Raw genomic sequence first — 22013 nt, 5'->3', positions numbered from 1 at the left:
TAAAGTGAAGCGACCTCCAGGTCGTTGTTGACGTCATTATAATTGACAGGAGATCATTTGTTTACAGAATGCTTGCTTGCACACGTCAAAAACCTAGGAACAGAAGAATCCTTTCATAGTAATTCAAATGAGTATTAGCGATGTGGAATTTTTGGTATGAAAATTTAAATGGTTGACTACTATAAAAATCTATATTTCAAAAGAGTATCTCACAGAGAAATACAAATATCAGAATATCTCATTATCCACTGGTATTTACAGAAATGTTCTCTTGAAGTTTCATTTCACTTGAACATCAAATGACATTAAAACATCTTGGAGTGAGTGGCACAATTTGTGTACATTATTCTCTACAAGTTGCTGCTTTTAGATTGGATGGCAAATCAAAGAGATGAGTTAAATACTGGCCAACAGGGAGAGGCAATTAATCTGCTGAAGAAAATGGAGTTTTTTTTTCCCCAGGCTGGATCTGTTAATTTCCTAGAGCCATTTATAGCTTAATGGCTGTATTATCTTTCCAAGACACATGGTACACCTTGCTACGATATATGGATACACTTTGCTTAATAAATGGGAGATTGCAAGTCTTCATCTTTCAAGCCACATCGCCATCACATTCTTTTATCAGCCATTCTCACCCTTTTTTGGGTGTGGCCCCCTTCCATTGAACAAAAAAAACAGGCCATTTGGTCCTTCTAGTCTGTGCCCAAAACATAATTCTGCTAGTCCCACTGACCAGCACCCATTCCTTAACCCTCCAGACCTCTCCTATCCATGTATATATCCAGCTTATTTTTAAAACGTAAGAGTGAGCCCATATTAACCAAGTCAGATGGCAACTCGTTCCAAACTCCCACCACTCTCTGAGTGAAAAAATTTCCCCCTAAACCTTACCCATTTCACCCTAAAGCCATGTCCTCTTGAATTTGTCTCTCCTAATCTAAATGGAAAGAGTCTACTCGCATTTACTCTGTCTATACCCCTCATAATTTTGTAAACCTCTATCAAATCTCCCCTCATTCTTCTATCCGCCAAACCATAAAAAGGCAGTCAAGTTTAGTTGGTTTCTTCCATACTTCTTCTGATTACATAAAAAACATAAAAATATTTTGATTTCAATCCATCTTCGCCTGTTGGGGGGATGGCCCCCATTGAGAATAGCTGTTTTATATTGTCAGCTCATTTTTAATTTATTAAAATTTTAAGAGATGCAAATTCCACAAAATGAATTTGATGTAATTGCAAGATATCTACCCCGAATCTCCTCCTAACTGAGACATGTTTCTGGATCATTAGCTCAGAAGTGCATTCGTTACTCCAACCTAAATCAGTCCTTTCTCATTTGCTTCCAGCTAAAGAGAAAAGTATTAAGAACTTTAGATTATTATCTATGTGACAATCGTATCTTGGTTTAGGTGGAGGGAATGCTTTTTTTGGGCTTCAAGATGAGAAGTGCAATTACTTCGCTTTATCTACACTGACATGACCACCCCCCACTCCCTCCCCCCCCCCCCCCACCCCCACCCTACTCACTTAAGCCTGAAGGCTGATCCATTCATTGGCAAATGGAAGATGAAAGATATGAAAGTCGAGCCTGATAATACTGAAACCACTATGAGAATTCAACTTTTAACTGGATCGAATTACATAGAATGTAAGGTGCAGAAACAATGAAATTGTATGGGTTTATGCCCTACATGAGTTGCCTCATCAAAACCTGGAAGTTGTATTCCATTTCTTTCTTCCTTATTTGGTCATCTAGTTTTGGCTTAAATAATTGACCTCATTATGAATATCAGCAGAGAAATTTGCAAGAGCCTTTCTGGATGGACACAAAGCTCCAATGAAATAAATCTCAGAAGCAACTGGTAAATGCTCCACCTGCTGTTACCAACATAGACAGGAGGAGATGCCGAATCCCATTTGTTTTGGTGCAAATCTACCTGTGGGATTTCCTGATGATTTCACTTGCCTGGGATCTTAAAATGAGTTGCAGTTATTCTTATTGACCAATCCAAATGATGAAAATATCTTCTCCTGATGCAGTATCTGAATGCGAATTCATCTGTTCTTACCCACATTCAAAAATTGAAGATGGAGTAACTTAATTTCTTTTTTTGTAAAGAATTTTTTTTCAGGAAAGTTCTCTTTCACTGATAAATTAAAATACAGGTAGTACTGGCAAATTGTAATTAAACTGAAGGTAAGGATGACTCATCGTCAGCTTTTAAATATCTCCAATTTGCAGGAGGATGGTCAGGATGTAGGAAAAATGTATTAAACTGTTTGAAGCAGATAAATTTTAGTTCTGAGGGAAATGAGATGAGAGAGCATGCAGGGTGCTGTTTTTATAGCTAGCAAAGAGTAAATTAGTAAATTTAAATTGAGCTCAAATTCTCAGAGTAACAATGAAATTAGAGCTGTAGGAAAGATTGTCATGGTCAACAACAATCTTAATTAGGGTAAAAAATTATTTAAAAATCACAGAAAAATTTTGGAAATGAAAAATTTCTCAGGCGTCCCTTTGTTCATAGTTGCAATCCCTTATGAGGCACAGTCCTCTTATCAAGAAATCCCTTAAGGTAAGACTCCATGAATAGCAATGATAATTTTGTATCCACTAGTCGTCGTTTCTACTGAAATAGTGCAATGATGTTGTCTTTTTTTCCAAGACTCTGTGCATCCGTACTTTCCAACAGAAATTTGTCAGTGTTCAGTAAATATTGGATTGATAAAGAGGATAATTATAATATACTGCAGGAATTCCACCTGTTTCTTTATGTAATCATTAATAATGTCAAGCAATTTACTGAAGGAAATGAGATTATGCTATTGAAAGTTCAAAGTTCAGATTTATTGTCAGAGTATACACATGACATCACAACCCTGAGATACTTTTATCTGCAGGCCAGATAGAATTTCTACTTATCAGTAGTGCAAAAAACTGTACACGAGAAAAGGTATGTCTACAAGAGAGAGAAATGGCAACAAAGAAAGAAATACAAACAAATTGGACAAATACCTAAAATAAATATTCAATAATAAATAATAAATATGAGCCCCTGATTGAGTTTGTCGTTGAGGAGTCTGATGGTGGAGGGGGAGCAGCTGTTCCTGAACCTGGTGGTGTGAGTCTTGTGGCACTGAGACCTCTTTCCTGATGCAGCATTGCTGCTGTCCGATCGCAGTGTTTCATGTAGGTTTTCGCAATGGTGGAGAATGTCCTGAGTTGTGTCCCCCACCTTTTGCAGGGCTTTCTGCTCAGTGGTATTGGTGTTGCTATTACCAGGCCATTATGCAGCCAGTCAGCACAACTTCCACGTTACATCTAATATTTGGACCAATTGGCAACTTGTTTTAAAATTATACTTGACACGTGTTCAATACTGAACCTAACTGCAGGCTGAATACTCAGTGACTAATAATATCCTTAGCAGCTATTTTTCTGGAGCTTCCAGTCACTCCCTTCTACTAAAAGTATGGAGCAGGCTGCCTGACAAATAGAGACAAGGTTCAGAATAATACAATGATAATAGAATCTGAGATGTAGCACTGGAGGTCTCAATGGACCTCAATGAGGTCTCTTTATGTCTTGCACCTCTCTTGGTTAAATGTTCCACTCTCTTCTTATTCCTCTTTCTTTCTGGTGCTGTTCTGCCTGATCTTGTGGTTATGCACTTCACCCATTATTTCTGCAAATCAAGCAAGATTCAATGAGTAAGTTCTCCCTTTCTCCTAACAACATCCTTAAAATGTCCATAAAGGAATCTAATAGAGAAATGTCTCTATATCTAAAAAATGACACAAAAAGTCCCCTCGTGTTTGAAAATGTCTCTTCTAGCATCCATCACCAAAGCTCATATAACAGTTAAATGCTGTGCCAACTCTGTAACATTTGTTTATTGCTGATCAGATGATCAATTTTGGGAAAGGCTATGACATAAAGAGCTCACCACCAAAATGTCTTGTAGGTTTTTTAATGAATACAGGAATTTAATTATCAGGCCTTTAAAGGTCAAAAAGAACCAATAGCAGATGCTGTAAATCTATAAAAACAGAAAATGCTGGAAATAATCAGCAGGTCAAGCCACATCTGTAAGAAGAGAGATGGAGCTAATCACAGTAATAACTTGTGGCCATAACGTTTTATGTTCCTCATAGATCTGTCTTGTTTCCTATTTCTGATTTTTTTTTGTCGACTCTTGGCCATCGCACATGTAAATATGGTTTCAACTTCCACGTAAACACTAATGATACCTAGTCTTACTGCACCACAACTGTAGCTCCAAAATTATTGAATGATTTGTTTGACACCCTAAACTGGATGAGCCTAAATTTCTTGCATCCAGGTCAAAAACTTCATTCCCAGGCTAAAAAAATCCATTCTTCTGCCTGATATGTATCTGAAACAGAAGTCTTTGTACTGAACTAAGTGTTCATAGCTATCATATCTGTACTCCACTGCTTGTTTGTACTCTTGCTTTGGTCTCTCTGGTCAGATTAGGTGTTGGAAGGATGTGGTTAGATGATGATAATAAGTGGGGTTGGATCACAGCCTAAGAATACAAGGCAAAATATTTCAAACTGAGATAAGGAGAATTTTTTCACCCAAGAATTGTGAATCTGTGGAATCCTCAACCACAAAAAGTCTTAAGGCCAAGTCAATAAATGTATTCAATGTGGAATTAGATATACTTCTAAACCCAAAAGAAATTAAGGGATATGGGGCAAAACATAAGATACATAATTTGGATTATCATCTCAAGGGAACATAATCCAATTTTTCCATTGTCATATGACACCCCTTCCATCCCAAGAATCAGTGGTGAGTTGTTGCTGCACTCTACCCATTACAAGAATATCCTTCTTCAGATAAGACATATAGATTGCATACCCTATGTATAATATCACAGAGGCCCCAAGACATACCTGTTCCTGAAGTCAAATCTACTTACTATGAAGACCAAAAATTGTTCAATGACTGGTGTACAAAGTCCACCATTAATCTACCCTCATTGTGAAGAAAATTCCCCATTCTATATTAATTATTTCTTACCTCACTCACTCTACTCACAGTTTCCTAAACTAAAACTGTGGTCGTCATTACAACCCAATTTATTCCTTGAATTTGAACCTCTGAACTATCTGTTCTTTAGAATTTCCTATTTCTAGAAATGTCCTCTTCCTTTTAAAATATACAAACACACATTTTGTGATATTGAATTTTACCGAGTATTTAAGGATTTGCCAGCACCCCCCTCATCTTCCACAGTTAATTGCATCGTTTGTAGATTTTGATGTGTATTGAGGACAAGACCTTGTTTGGAGAAGAGAAAGAGCCCCAACACTCACAGAAAAATCATGTAACTATCTGTATTCCTCCAGTTCAAAAAATAAATTACCATACTCTGTCCTTTCAGTACCTGAAACTACAATCTTAAGTTATTCTATGTAGTATTTCAAAGATTCCATTAAACTGCATCCAAAGCATCTCATTTGGCCAAATAATTGTAGCAATTTACAGCACTGACAGAGGCTGTTTGGTCTACCATACCTAGCTGATTTGAGAAAGAATAACTATGCTTAACCTTGTACCCCCAAGACCCTGTAAAAATTCTTCATGCTGAAGTACCTGAATAATTTCCTCAGAGTTGATTATGTAATCAGCACCAATTTCTCAGGTGAAGCTTCCTGAGTCCACAAATTCTATGGAAAAAAAATCTCATTGATGATTTTGAATTGATGATCTGCTGTTATCAGTGCACCTCCTATAGGGAATAGTTCTTTGCTATTTGTTGGCCTTCATTGCTTGGGGGCTTGAATTTAGGAGCAGGGAAGTTATGCTGTAACATGAGCCACATCTGGAGAACTGCAGTTTTGGTCTCATTCCTTGAGGAAGGATGTACTGGCATTGGAGGCAGTGCAGAGGATGTTCAGTTTGATTCCAGATATGAGGGGTTTAGACTATGAGGAGAGATTGTCTGGGGCAGTATTTGATGGAATTTAGAAGAATGAGAAGGGATCTTAGAGAAATGCATTATATCATGAAAGATATAGAAAAGATAGATTTGTAAATTGTTCTCACTGATGGGGGAGACTAGAACAAAATTAGGACAAAGATGAGGAGGAACTGGTTTTTGAGGAGGATGGTGAATCTGTGGAATTCACTGCCCTTTGAAACAGTGGAGGCATTCTCAATAACTTTAAATTTTTAAGACAAGGTTGGATAGGTTTTTACCTAGTAGGGGAAATTAAAGGATATCGGAAAAAGACAGGAAGATGGAGATGTCTATCATCAGACCAGCCATGATCACATTGAATGGCGAAACAGATTTGACATGGCGGTTGGCCTTGTGTTTTTATGAAAAATTCTCTTCATGGACTTTTAATAGGTGGCATCAAAACCTTATTTTTGAAGAACAGAATTAACTGTTCCAACCTCTGCTTATTCTTGCTAAAACTGCTCAACACTATTTCTAAGGTCTGTCCATATTTTTTTTATTAGGTTCCTGCAACTGTCCACTGCACTCCAGTTTCGATGTAACTGCTGCTCATTAGTCTTCGAGAATGATCTCTTTATTTAATATTCCAATCCTCTAGGTAACCTTTATGCTGTCTTTAACCATCATATAAAATTTCCATCATTCAGAATATGTTACTTATATTTTTTTAGATTTTAGACAAACATCACAGCATCACAGTTATAGACCCTTTCGGCACACAAGCCCATGTCACCCAATTGCACCTAACTGATCTTCAACCCCTGGTACATATTGGAGGGTAGGAGGAAACAAGAGCCTCTGGGGAAAACCCACACGGGGAGAACGTACAAACTCCTTAAAGACAGCTTGTGGATTTGAACCCTGGTCCCGATCACTGGTGCTGTAACAGCGTTGCGCTAATGGGTGGCTACACCAACTCTGCTGCCCTACAGCAATACTCTTCAAAATATGGATGTTTATATATCTTTGTTTTAATGCTCCCAAAGTGCATCACTCTGCATTTTTTTGTGTTAAAATCCATTTCCAAGCTTCTTTTCACCCAATGTTGAACCCCAGACTTTGTAATTCCCTCCCTATTCCCAAATTTGGGTCATTTGTGATAATTGCATGGAATAATTAACCTAAAAATAGCCCTGGGTTACACAACTACAAGGCTGCCCCATCCATTATAAAATTCCTCTGATCATGACACCTTGCTTTTCAACAGAGAACATTATTTTCCCCATCTGCTTTCCATCCACTACATGACATTTTGTTCAATGCCTTGCAGAAATCAATTTATATATTGACTCCACTACCTTGATGAGGCTTCTCTGATGCCTCATCAAAGACTTTGAACAAATTAGTCAGACAGTTTGACGTTAACAGCTCCCCACAGAATCTCCTTGATTTACCATTGCTTTTACACATGAATGATTATGACTATGGAATGTTCATGGCTATGATTTTCTAATATTAGGATGACTGACCCATTGTTTCCCTACTTAAACTTCTCTCATTCAGATTTTTTATCAAAGACCACCAATAATTTTGCCTATCAGCTTCAAATACAGGTACACGATCCTTTAACAAGACATCTAAAATCTGGAAAGCTCCAAAATCCGGCAAGAGGGGACCAGCGGACGGGGGAGACGGCTGAGGGACTGTCGGTCGGGGTAGACTACTGGGTGGTCGGGGGACCGGCGGTTGGAGGAGGCGGTCGAGGGACTAGCGATCGGGGGAGTGGCGGTCAGGGGAGGCGCCCGAGGGACCGGCGGTGACTGCCAGGCGGCCGAGGGACTGCAGTTGGGGGAGACTGCCGATGGACCGGCGGTCAGGGGAGACTGCTGGGCGGCCGAGGGACCGGTAGGCGGGGAACCGTGGTTGGGGGAGGCAGCTGGGTGCATAGGATCGGCGGTCGGGGGAGACTGCCAGGCGGCCGAGGGACTGGCGGTCAGGGGAGACGTCCAGGCGGCCGAGGGACCGGCGATCAGGGGAAGAATACCGGGCGGCCGAGGGACCGTGGTTGGGGGAGGCAGCCAAGTAGCATAGGGACCGGCGGTCAGGGGAGACGTCCGGGCGGCGGAGGGATCGCAGTCGTGGGAGACGGCTGAGTGACTGCGGTTGGGGGAGGCGGCCGGGCGACTGGAAGGGGGTGGGGGTGGATACGGCAGCACAATTCGGGTGGACTTTCCGAAATCCGGAAAAATCCGAAATTCGGAACACACTGTCCCCCAAGTGTTCCGGATAAAGGATCGGGTACCTGTAGTATAAATACAAAAATCTGCAGGCGCTGACTGAAGTGAAATCACAGAAATCTGGAGGAACATACCTGATCTCCCATCATCTATAGGAGGAAAATATATATTACCAGTGATTCGGGCCTGAGCCCTTCCTCAAAGTGTGAGTGGAAAAAAGTCAGGCGCCTGAATTAAAGGCTGGGGAAAGAATGGGAGAGGGAGTACAGACCAACAGACAAGTGGTGTCAATTGGATATGACAAGAGGAAAAGTGAGAATTGATTTTGTCTCTGTGAAAGGAGAGAGAGAGAGAGCCAAAGATTGAGGAAAGAAGATGGGGGTGGTTTCATTGAAAATGAAGCAATCTATGTTAATGCCATCTGGTTAGAGGGTGCCCAGTGGGAAGATGCAGTGTTGTTCCTCCAATTTGCTGGTGGTCTCAGTCTGGCAATACACAACACCATGGGACAGACATGTCAACAAAGGAATGGGAAGGGAATTGAAATGGGAGATCCATACTATTGTGGCAGACAGAGCCAAGGTGCTCAACAAATCAATCTTCCAATCTATGTCTAGTCGCAGCAATATAGAGGAGATCACAACGGGAGCATTGAATAAGTAGAGGACCTCTGCAGATTTACAAGTGTAGTGTTGTTTCTCTTGAAAGGACTATTTGGGGCCCCAAATAGTGGTGAGGGGAGGAGGTATGAGTTCAAGTGTAACATCTCCTGCTGTCACAGGGGAGGTGTCAAGGTGTGTACGATGGTGTGGAGGGTAGAGTGGAAGAGGGGGGTCACATAGGGAGTGGTCCCAGTGGAAGGTGGAGAGAGGAGGAAGGGAAGGTGTGTCTAGTGGTGAAATCATGTAGTTGGTGGTGAAAATGGCAGAGGCTAATAGGGTGGTAGATGAAGACAAGGGGAATCCTATCCTTGTGCATAGAGGTTGAGGGGGCCAGGTAATGGAGAATATCTGGGTGAGGGCCAAATAGTAGAGGGGAACCCACATTTTATTTGAAGAAGGATCATCTCTGATGATCTTGCATGGAAGTCCTTGTCCTGGGAACAGATGTGATGTGATGGAGACGGAGGAATTGCAAGAAAGGAATGGAATCTTTACAGGGGACAAGGTGTGTAGATGAGGTCATTGTGGGAGTTCGTGGGTTTGTAGAAGATGTCCGTCAAGAGTTTGCCTTCTGAGATGGAGACAGAATGAGCAAGAAAGGGGAGAGTGTTGCTTGAGATGGACCAAGTGAATTTGAGTTCAGAATGAAAGTTAGCAGCAAAATTGATGAGCTCTTCATGAGGCAGCACCAATGTAGTCATCGATATAGTGGAGGAAGAGTTGAAGAGCCTTGCATAATTAGGCTTGTGGCATGGATTGCTCCACAAAGCCGACAAAACAGCAAGCATAGCTGGGGCCCATGTGGTTATCCATGTTACCCCTATGACTTGGAGAAAGTGGGATGAGTCAAAGGAGAAATTACTAAAGGTGAGGACAGGTTCTGCCAGCTGGAGAAGGGTGGTGGTGGAGGAGGGGGAACTGTTGGGTTTGTTGTTGAATGAGAAACAAAGGGCCTCAAGGCCTTCAGTATGGGGGATGGAGATGTAGAGGGATTGGAGAATAAGAGGCAGTCAAGTTCAGGGAATTGGAAGTAATTGAAGAGATGGAGGGCATGTGAGGTATCACAGATGTAGGCATAGAGGGACTCGAACAGGGGAGAAAAATGGAGTCAAGAAGACATTGGTGGGGCAGGAGCATTCAGAAACAATGGAACAACTTGGATAATTGATAAAAGTCTTTTTTCTCACTTCCCTATTAGTCCATACACCATTTGTTTAAAATCTCTGCTCTGGGTGTTGTATAGCAGTATTCATATTGAAAAAGATCTCTCTAAACTATTCATCATTACTTAGAAGGAATCTTCTGAATGAATTTACATTTAGGTAGCTGCAGCATAAATCCCCAGCTTTCTTCTCATCATCCATACCAAATGAAACGGGATAGATGCAGATTTATATGCAATTCTCCCCAATGGCAGCGATGGGGAGAGGTGAGTGAAGACGGCACCAACTAGGGTGGAAGCAGACGAGGAGAAACGAGGCAGGTGGAATCAGGAAAGGGAGGATGAAGATGGTGACCAGCTGCTGGAGAGTGATAAGTAGGAACATAAAGGCTACAGATGCTGGAATTTGATAAAGCACGAGTTAAGGTTCAGCTAAAATGTTCAATCTAGAGCATGATCTTTTAGCAAAGCGTTAGGGAGGTTATAGTAGAGATTTTATAGGGTCTTGAGCACTGAGGAGAGAGGAAGGGTTGGACAAATGTTATTAGCATAAATACTATTATCTAACACAAATATGCCCAATTTTTGTAAAGTCAGACCACATGGATGGCCTCCTTCCTGCTTATAGACAGAAGCTGAAGACTGCTGAACCACCAGACACAGCACAGAGATGGATTGGAGAGGCAGTAGAGCATCTTTGGGACTGCCTGGAGAATTCAAACTGGTCAATGCTCAAGGAATCAGTGGCAGATCTGAGTGAATATGCCACAGCGGATAACGACTTCATCAGGACATGTATAGACAAGTCTGTTCCAACTAAAACAATCTGGGTGTGTCCTAATCAGAGGGTATGGATGAACAGAGTGATCTGTAAACTGTTGAAGACCAGATCTGTGGCACTTAAGTCTGCAGACACTGTTATTGTATAAACACAGAAATGCTGGAGGAGCTCAGAATGTCTTGCAGCATCCATAGGAAGTAAAGATATAACTGATGTTTCAGGCCTGAGTCCTTCTTCAAGATGAGAAAGCATAGTTTTAAAATCTGTGACTATGGAATCAGAGGCAACAGAAGAGAAAACATTTTCACATTGAGGATTTTCTTATGATAGAAGATGACAAGAGGGCACAATCTTAGAATTAAAGGGTACCCATTTAAAACAGAGATGAGAAATGTCTTCAGCCAGAGCTCATGGATTTGTGGAATTCATTGCCACATGCAGCTGTGGAGGCCCAATCATTGCGGGAGTTTAAGGAGGAAATTGATTGGTATCCAATTAGTCAGGGTATCAAGGGATATGGGGAAAAAAGCCAGAAATTGGAACTAGAGGTGAGAAAGGTTTGGCTCATGGTGGAGTAGTAAAGCAGACTCGATAGGCTGAATGGCCTACTTCTGTTCCTTTATCTTGTGAAATTGCAGTGTATTTTAGTGTCCTCCTTCTGGTCAATATATTGATTTTAAGCTGGGGTTGATGTTTTTTCAAAGCTGATCTAAGGAAAAGTGAATCGAGATATTAGAAATCATTAACTCTTTTAATTAAATCAATTAAGAGGTACTTACTCGAGATTCATCCCTGGTCAATTGCTTTAAATTTATTGCATTTAGATTTCAATTGATCCAAATTTCTAAAGAGGAACAGAATGGATCACAGCTCCAGGTAAAGGATTGTAGGCAATTGTTTCCAGTGGCAGAAGAGTCATTAATACAGGTGACTGCAAATGAACTAGAGGTGACTCAGAGACCTTCTATTCTTGTAGTGTTCTGCTATTCCTGACTTTCAAGGAAACCAATTTATATTAACCTTTAAAAGGAACTGGGAACATACTTCAAGGAGTAAAAATAATTTCAAGGTATGAGGAAGGAACAGGATCATTTGCTTAATTGGATGGATTTCTCAAAGAGCTGAGGTAGCTGGAATGAGCCCTGTGGCTGATGGAACTTTTCCAGTTTCTAACTTGTAATGTTAGCATATATGTGTGATTTCCTCCTTCTGTGATTCTATAACTCTTGAATCTGGTATCCAACCTGCACCACAATTTACACTGAAGATAAAAATAAATGGATGATAGAAAGCTAAAATGTAAACAGAATATTCTGTAAATACTGAGCAGTTTATTGCGGTATCTGTTGAAGAGAAACAGAGTCAACAATTCAGGCTAAAGATCCTTGCTGTAAGGTGAAACATTAACTCTTTTGGATGCTGCTTAGCCTGTGGAGATTTCCAGCATTTTCTGTTATTTTATTTCACAAATGACTCTACTTGTTCCTGTGATTTTTGAATATCAGCACATTCCCTTCTCCTTTCTTGCTCAGGTAGGTGGTGCTGGACTGATTGTTGACTAGACATGGATTCTAGTGGCTGGCCTCTGTTAATTGCTTTTTTGGTAAAGGTTAGCTGAATTTTGGAGGGAAAATAATTATTATTTAATATGCTTAGCTCAATGGAAACTAATTTATATGGATGCTTGTGGCAGTGGCATCCAAGAGCAGTTTGATCATGGTAGTTTGGTGCTCATTCTTAGTCTATGGCTGGTGATTTGACAGGTTCCTCAAGAGTTTGCGGAGGTTTGGTATGACACCAAAAACCTTCGTAAATTTTTACAGAGGTGTGGTGGAAAGTGTGCTGACCATCTGCATAACGGTCTGGTATGGGGACATCAATACCCCTGAGCGTAAAGTCCTCCAAAAGGTAGTGGACCCAGCCCAGGATGTCACAGGCAAAACCCTCCCCACTATCAAAAGCATCTACAGGGAATGCTGCCATCGGAGAGCAGCAGCGATCATCAAAGATCCACACCACTCAGCACACGCTCTGTTCTCACTGCTGCTATCAAGAAAGAGGTATCGGTGCCACAAGTCTCACACCACCAGGTTCAGGAACAGCTCCTACCCCTCCCCCATTACACTCCTCAACAACAAACTCAATTAGGGACTCATTTAAAGACCCTGACGTGCACATTATTTTTTTTATTCTCTCTATATTGCACAGTCAGTTTGTTTACATTCATTATCTGTTTACATTCCTTTTTATTTGTTAATATGTGTACACTGTGTACAGTTTATTTTTTCACTACCAATAAGTGGTAATTCTGCCTTGCCCGCAGGAAAAACAATCTCAGGGTTGTATGTGATGTCATGTATGTACCCTGACAATAATCTAAATCTGCTCATTGCTACAGTAAGCCAGCTACTGACTGTGGTCTGTTGTATAGTAAAGTGCCTGCTATGTTAATCACCAGTCATGTAATTGGAAAACTTGAATCTTTACCAGAAATAAGTAACAGATTTTATTTTTGGGCAAGTGATCAGAATGTATTTAATGAGTGTGTCTATTAAATTAAAATAGAAAAGGCTGAAAATATTCAACAGGTCAAGCAGCATCAGAAGAGACAGAAACACACTCTGTGTCCACAGATACTGATTGATTTGCTGATTTTTTTTTCATTTCTTGCTTTATGGCATAGGCATACATTTTAACTATTTTGCACAATTGTTAGTAAAATAGTAAAAGAAAACTAAATAATGTGGTTTTTTTTTTAGTACAAAACGCTTTGCCATTTTACTTATTTTATTTATAATTAAATAACCAAAGTACAGGCTGCAAACTCAAACTCGCTGGAAACTATTTTAAATAGCTTTTTACTAATAATTATTCTCGGACATAAGCCAGTCTGAATCAGGCAGAATATATTTATTCTGGTTGGCCTTGAAAAAACTGATTTTATTGTCGAACTATAGAGCTTTAGACGTGGAATTCGAGATTTTGACCCAGCAAAAAGGAAAAAACATAAATCTACTTAGACAAAAGCAATGCTCTTGTCTAAGCATCTTCAAGGGTCCAGGTTGATCCTGACTTGAGATGTTGTCAGTGCAGAGTTCACACATTCTCTTGGAGACTGCATTAATTTTCATCAGGTCCTCATTTCCTTCCACATCTTAAAGATTTCTGGTAAGTTAATTAGTACCTGTTACAGTAGAAGTCCAAAAATGTAGAAATCTGGACCATCGGAGAATATGGATGTTTTGAAAAGTCTCAAACTTTTAATATTTAGCAGGTTTTTGTGTGCATGTGTAAGCTCCACGGCTGCAGTTTTATTATTCTTTAAAACTGCTTGTTTTGATAAATGAAGCATGCTGTATTTTGCTAATGAATAAACTATCAAAATTTACCTGTTCATCTCTTCTTTAATCCTCCTTAAATATGAATTTTAAAAGCACTGCCCAAGAATCCCAAAAATCCAATCCGAATCAATCCTCAAGCAGTCTGGATTTTTGGACTGAAATAATTAAAGATGTGTTGATGGTGAATGGGACTGGTGGGATTGGTCTTCTGGGGCAGGCATAGACTTAATGGGCCAAATGGCCTCTGAGTTATAATAGGTAAGGTAGGATGGCATGTGATTTAGGGGAACTTGGGATGATCCATTACTATGCAGCTATAGCCCACATCTTTGCAGCTTGTGATGCATGCAGATAGAGAGGACAGCACAGTTGGCGTAGCAGATAGTGCAATGCTGTTACAGCGCCAGCGATCGGCACTGAGATTTGAATCCCATTCTGTCTGTAAGGAGTTTGCACATTCTCCCCATGGCTTTATGGGTTTTCCCCAGGGGCTCCGGTTTCCTCCCACAGTTCAAAACGTACTGAGGTTGTAGGTCAATTGGGTGTAATTGAGCCAAAAAGGTCTGTTACCTTGCTGTATGTCAACATTGAAATTTAGAGGTGCAGCTGAAGAAACATTAACACATTGCTGCATTGGTTCTGACTGGTGCAGTACACAGCAGATGTTTGTGCCAGTGATGAAGGAGTGGATGTTTAAGATGATCCACCTTCTTTTAGGTCTATTTCCATTTGTTTTTAACAAAGAGTAAATGGTTTCAAATTATTGAAGAATTAGATACTTTCTAGTGAAGAAAGGATATATTTGAAAAGATCAATCAATTTTATAGCACAAAAGCAAATTATTATGGATGCTGTAAATCTGAAATAAAACCAGAAAATGGAACAAGACACTGCTAATATTTCCATTCAATGGCCTTTAATACTAAAGTGTCCACTAGGTTATTGACAAGAGCAGGAGTGCAGTGCTAATTTTTTTAAGTGCTGGAGCTCACCAAAATCGGCGACAAGGAGGCCTTACGAGACTTGGCCTTGGTAGCCGACATGTTGTATGATATGACAAATATTGCAGGTTGCAATCACAATTATCATAAAATATAATTATCAACAAGAGCTCAGGCTTGTTGATTCATCGATGAAAATAAAAATATTGCCAATTATCTGCTTGATACACTGGCAAATTTTCTTTTCCATATTAATGGCTATGTGATTACTTATTTCTGTAGCATTAGTGCAGGAATGCAGTCCAATTCCAATGTTATAATTTTTTTTTGTGTTTTGAGTTCCAGTAAGCCACAGTGATCAGAATATGGTCTGTCATTCTGAGCTAAATAATATGCAGAATGAAAAACTGAACTCCATGTTTGCGCTCTCTCTCTCTCTCTCTCTCTCTCTCTCTCTCTCTTTCTCTACACCCCACCATTCCCAAACCCCTCCTCATTCTTCTCCCTCTAACCCCCTGTTCTCTCTTCACTCCCCTGAATATTTTCTTCTTCACTCATTTAACTACCTTGCTGTAGAATCTGCTTCTTGCTACTTTTGGAGTGACCCAAATCTCAACCAACCAAATTTTTTTTTTCTGAAGAGACACCACTCTCTCCCTTGCCATCTCAGCATCTCTTGTTCCTCCCCTGGTCCCAGCCATTGTGGCCCTGGACCTGACCAGTATTCCCCTCACCCTCCACATGCCCGCATAGTTTTGACCAGAACTGGTGGTCCCTGTTGTTTGGATATCGCGCACTGATGCTCGGACACTATACGTGTGCAGGGCAGGGCAAGGAGCTCAGTAAATCCTGCTCATGTCCCTCCCTCCTGGAGCTGACCTGCTGAGGACAGGAGAGCCACGCATCATGGTTCCTCGTGGGAGGGCTGCAGATCTCTCTCCATGACCGCACACAGTAGCGAAGTTCAGCCCGTGGCAACACACTGGCAGTGACAGAGCTGGACCCGCCCAAGCTTCCCCTTCCCCTCACTGCCCAGGACCACCTACCCCACCTGTGCTGCTGCTCCTCCTCCTCCGCCTGGGCTGCTGCTCCTCCTCCTCCGCCTGGGCTGCTGCTCCTCCTCCTCCGCCTGGGCTGCTGCTCCTCCTCCGCCTGGGCTGCTGCTCCTCCTCCTCCGCCTGGGCTGCTGCTCCTCCTCCTCCGCCTGGGCTGCTGCTCCTCCTCCTCCGCCTGGGCTGCTGCTCCTCCTCCTCCGCCTGGGCTGCTGCTCCTCCTCCTCCGCCTGGGCTGCTGCTCCTCCTCCTCCGCCTGGGCTGCTGCTCCTCCTCCTCCTCCACCTGGGGATCTCTGTGGGTCGGCCTGCTTCCCATTCTGATGGAGACCCTCCCTCCCTTGTCCTTCACCCTGACCCACTGAATGCTTACTCTAAAGCAGTGGTTCTCAACCTTTTTCTTTCCAATGATGTACCACTTTAAGTAATCCCTATGCCATAGGTGTTCTGTAATTGGTAAGGGATTGCTTAAGGTGGTATGTGGATGGAAAGAAAAAGTTTGAAAACCAGTTTTAATTGTAACTGTGGTGATACAACCACCAGCCTACCGCATACGGCAACCTCTGTACCTGCAGGAAGACCACTTAAGGGGCTGATTCCACCTGGCCGGCTGTCAATCAACTGACCGGGATATAAACCTGAGCCAGCCTTTCCTGGGCCATTCACTCGTGGAGCCATTGGGACTGAAACTGGTGTATAGACTTTTAATGGATAAAGCCTCTTTTGTGTCAATTTGTTGCACCACAGTCCCTCATTGACTCGTCATGTGCATGGTTTCAGAACTCCAAAGGAAATGGGCCAATGACAATTTTTTTCAAGCAAACTATTTCAGTAACAATTGGGCCTAGAGCAGTGATTCTCAACCTTCCCTTCCCACTCACATTAGCAATCCCTTACTAATCACAGAACACCAATGGCATAGGGATTACTTAAAATAGTATGTGAGTGGAAAGAAAAAGGTTGAGAGCCATTACCCTAAAGTGAACAAAGGGAATTCCTCTTGAATGAGACATGGATGTGGATTTTGCGGCCATTCAACCCATTGCATCCATGCTTGACAAAGAACTCCCTCGCCTTATCCCACCTCTCTCCTCCCCTGGTTCTAGTACCCTGCTAGTCACAATTCTTGGCAAACACATCCATGCAAACATTTCTCCTTTAATCCATCGACTAAACGTTTTCAATTGGCATTTTTACACAGAAACTTTGGAATTATTCTAAAAAACACAAGTTTACTTACCTCCCATGTGTGGTTGTTTACACAGTGGCACTTTTACACAGCCTTCCTGTATTGTGGCGTTTATTGGAGGGGGAATGTTGCATGCATTAGGCCTGTTACTTCCAGAGTGGCTGCGGTTATTTTACACTGCAGCCCCTCTGTGAAAATGTGTAGGGGCCCCAGTGGAAAAATTACGGGATGGTCTTGACATAATAAATTCCGTCTCAACATTTTTACACTGCCACCGCTCTTAGCAGCTGTGTAAAAGTGCCTCTGCTGAAGGACAGAAATCTTAATGATGTCAGAGGTGCTCCAGTGAGCTCTGGCAGCACTGCACCCGTGGACAAGAGCCAAATGATATTAATGGCCTGGGGCGAAGAACTGGATATAAGGTATCTAACTGTGCCATTGATATGAAAATAGGTGGAGAATGTGCTGTGATAAGGAAACTGTGATTCAGCAACAGGATGTAGACAGGTTGAATGAGTAGGCAAAAGACATCTGGCTTTGGAGCCTTGTCAGAAGTTTATTTATTTCAATTAAATATTCTCTAATTCTTTAAACTCAAGTGGTATACAGGTCCAGTTCTTCCAATCTTTCCTCGTACAACTCATTTTTCATTGCATCACTATACTGCACACAGTACACCAGATATATTGCAGCAAGACATCTTTTCTCCTGTATTTAAAATCACAAGGTAAAGTACTATTTGTCTTCTTCACTGTTTGCTTCACCTGCATGTTTTTTTTCATTGACTGAAGCAAAAGGACATCCAAGTTTCTTTGCACATCAACATTTCCCAATCTATCACCATTTAAATATCTTTGGCTTGGCTTCGTGGATGAAGATTTATGGAGGGGTATGTCCACGTCTGCTGCAGGCTCGTTGGTGACTGACAAGTCCGATGCGGGACAGGCAGGCACAATTGCAGCGGTTGCAAGGGAAAATTGGTTGGTTGGGGTTGGGTGTTGGGTTTTTCCTCCTTTGTATTTTGTCAGTGAGGTGGGCTCTGTGGTCTTCTTCAAAGGAGGTTGCTGCCTGCCGAACTGTGAGCCGCCAAGATGCACGGTTGGAGGCGATATCAGCCCACTGGCGGTGGTCAAAGTGGCAGGCACCAAGAGATTTCTTTAAGCAGTCCTTGTACCTCTTCTTTGGTGCACCTCTGTCTCGGTGGCCAGTGGAGAGCTCACCATAGAACACGATCTTGGGAAGGCGATGGTCCTCCATTCTGGAGACATGACCCACCCACCGCAGTTGGGTCTTCAGCAGCATGGATATGATGCTTGCGGACTCTGCCAGCTCGAGTACTTTGATGTTGGTGATGAAGTCATTCCAATGAATGTTGATGATGGAGCGGAGACAGCGCTGATGGAAGCGTTCTAGGAGCCGTAGGTGATGCCGGTATAGTACCCAAGATTCGGAGCCGAACAGGAGGGTGGGTATGACAATGGCTCTGTACACGCTGATCTTTGTGTGTTTCTTCAGGTGGTTGTTTTTCCAGACTCTTTTGTATAGTCTTCCAAAGGCGTTATTTGCCTTGGCGAGGGAATCACGCTGCTCTCCATTGCAGGCAAAATCTTCGCTAGGATTCTCCTTAATAGACTAATACCTAGTGTCGCCGAAAATGTCCTCCCAGAATCATAGTGGCTTTCACGCAAACAGAGGAACTACTGACATGGTCTTTGCCCTTAGACAGCTCCAAGAAAAGTGCAGAGAACAAAACAAAGGACTCTACATCACCTTTGTTGACCTCACCAAAGCCTTCGACACCGTGAGCAGGAAAGGGCTTTGGCAAATACTAGAGCGCCTCGGATGCCCCCCCCAAGTTCCTCAACATGGTTATCCAACTGCACGAAAACCAACAAGGGTCAGATACAGCAAACCCTTCTCCATTGACAACAGCGTGAAGCAAGCCTGCATCCTTGCACCAACCCTCTTTACTATCTTCTTCAGCATGATGCTGAAACAAGCCATGAAAGACCTCAACAATGAAGACGCTGTTTACATCCGGTACCGCACGGATGGCAGTCTCTTCAATCTGAGGCACCTGCAAGCTTACACCAAGACACAAGAGCAACTTGTCCGTGAACTACTCTTTGCAGATGATGCCGCTTTAGTTGCCCATTCAGAGCCAGCTCTCCAGCGCATGACGTCCTGATTTGCGGAAACTGCCAAAATGTTTGGCCTGGAAGTCAGCCTGAAGAAAACTGAGGTCCTCCATCGGCCAGCTCCCCACCATGACCACCAGCACCCCCCCCCCCACATCTCCATTGGGCACACTGAAATCAAAATGGTCAACCAGTTTACCTACCTCGGCTGCACCATTTCATCTGATGCAAGGATCGACAAAGTGATAGACAACATTTAAATATATTGCTCTGCAGATGACACAGTGGTACAGCTAACAGAGCTGATGACTTGGCGTGTTGACTGGTGGAGTTTGCACATTCTCCCTGAGACTGCACAAGTTTCTTTCAGGTGCACCAGTTTCTTTCTGCATTATTAAGATGTGTGAGTGGTTTGGTTAATAGGTGAATGCAAATTTTAAAAAAATTTACTAGAGGTCATACAGCACAGTAACAGGCCCTCTCAGCCCCTGAGCCTGTGCCGTCCAATTAACCTACAACCCTGGTACGTTTTTGAATGCTCGGAGTAAATCGGAGTGCCCGGAGGTAGCCTATGCAACACGGGGAGAATGTACAAACCCCTTACAGATAGCGCTGGATTCAAAGTGGAGTCATAGGTGCTGTAACGATGCTGCACTAGCCGCTATGCAAACAGTGCCGCCCTTTACTAACCGTGCTGCCCTTTACTAACCGTGCCGCCTGGAATGGTAGAATCTGAGGGTCTTTGATGAGAATACAAAGAATAAAAAATGAAATTAATGTTGGATCAGTGTAAATAGGTGTTTGATGATTGGTACTTATTTTTGAACTGAAGCATCTGTTTCTATTCTGTTCTTTATCACAGCGAATAACAACAATTAATGGATTGGACTGCATGTATTTTCCCACACAAAAAAATACACTTATTTACACTACCTATTATTCTTATTAATTAGTTTTCTTGCCTAGATAGCACAGAAAATATTGTATCCTGGTGCACATGGCAATAAACATTTCAATTTAACTTGTTTGCTCAAGATTCCAACATCTGCAGTTTTGAGTTTCTCAATCTCTCTACGATAGGACCTCTGGATCCCACAACCTTGACCTATTTGGGCCAAAAGAAACCTCACCTATAAAACTGTCAATATATTAAGTACCCAGTTTATTATTTTGATTAGTTTTACATCCTCCTGATGTATCACTGACACCATTTGGTTAGCTATTAGCAGTAGCGTAGCAGTTAGTGAAGCACTGATTCAGCGCCAGTGATCGGGACCAGGGTTCAAATCCTGCACTGTCTGTAAGGAGTTGGTACATTCTCCCTGTGTCTGCATGGGTTTTCCCTGAAGGCTTCGGTTCCACCCACCATTCAAAATGTACCAGGGAATGGTAGGTTAATTTGGTTTAATTGGGCTTGTGGGCCAAAAGGGCCTGTTACCATACTGTATGTTTAAATTTAAATTTGCAATTAAAAAATTTACTGTTTTTAAAAAAATAAATAAATTACTTTGAGATCAAATTCTGGACCAATATTTCATGGAATTAAGTATTCCATACTTTCCAAAGAGCCTAACTACAGGAAGGATATCAGTAAAATTGAAAGAGTACAGAGAAGATTTACTAGGATGTTGTTGGGTCTTCAGAAGTTGAATTACAGGGAAAGGTTAAACAGGCTAGGACTTTATTCCTTGGAGTGAAGAAGAATGAGGGGAGATTTGATAGAGGTTTATAAGATTATGAGGGCTATAGACAGAATGGATGTGAACAGGTTTTTTCCACTTAGGTTGGGGCAGATAGTCATAGTTTTAAGCTGAAGGGATAAAGGTTTAGGGAGAACACTGGGGGAAGTTCTTCACAGAGTGGTGGGAGTATAGAATGAGCTGCCATCTGATGTGGTGAATGCAAACTCGATCATGTGTTTTAAGAATAAATTGGATAGATACATGGATGGGAGAGGTCTAGTGGGATATGGAATAGGAGCAGGTCAGTGGAACTAGGAAGATGATGGTCGGCACAGAGGGGCCTAATGGCCTGTTTTCTGTGCTCTAGCGTTATATGGTTCTAATTGAATAATGGTGTTGGTTTCAGGGCTTGCAAAGGGCTCTTTACATTTTGTTACAGGTTACTTAATACTCACCTGACCCACTGACATAGAACGTTATTTCACAGCCTAGCCTCAGAAATAGTTTCTTAAATAATGCAGAACAACATGTCGAGAAATGCCCATTTAAATTATGTGCTCAAGTCTGGGAATAGCTCTTCACAGTCAATGAGGTTATTGAGAAAAGCTCATCGATTTAAGTAAGTAGTGCTTGCCTCATTTTGGCTCACCAGATGCAGAGATAGAAATAGAGAAGTTATACAGTAGATACAGAAGGCAGCAGCAAGGGATATTCTAGCCTGCTACTTTAATGTTTCACAGTGTTACTGTGTGGAATGACATGAGTATTTTACAACAGAATATTAATTTAGTTTATCCATGTTAAAGCAAAATACTGTAAATGCTGCAAATCAGGCAACTATTGGAGAAAGTTTATGTTTTCAATGATCTTTCATCAGAGCTGGAAAA

General features: G+C 41.8%; 2 protein-coding genes across 4 annotated transcripts in view; one reads left to right on the top strand and one right to left on the bottom strand.

Moving 5' to 3' along the window:
• The window catches only part of rsph14 (radial spoke head 14 homolog), a 674463-nt gene that overhangs the window by 338372 nt on the left and 314078 nt on the right, over positions 1-22013 (top strand). The gene's annotated exons all lie outside the window — the stretch shown is intronic.
• Positions 1-22013, bottom strand: part of gnaz (guanine nucleotide binding protein (G protein), alpha z polypeptide) — a 233289-nt gene that overhangs the window by 191214 nt on the left and 20062 nt on the right. The window lies entirely within an intron of this gene.

The sequence above is a fragment of the Narcine bancroftii genome, chromosome 4 (assembly GCF_036971445.1).
Source record: "Narcine bancroftii isolate sNarBan1 chromosome 4, sNarBan1.hap1, whole genome shotgun sequence".
Classification (NCBI taxonomy): domain Eukaryota; kingdom Metazoa; phylum Chordata; class Chondrichthyes; order Torpediniformes; family Narcinidae; genus Narcine; species Narcine bancroftii.
Note: the sequence above shows the minus strand (reverse complement) of the source record. Positions and strands in the feature narration are given on the sequence as shown.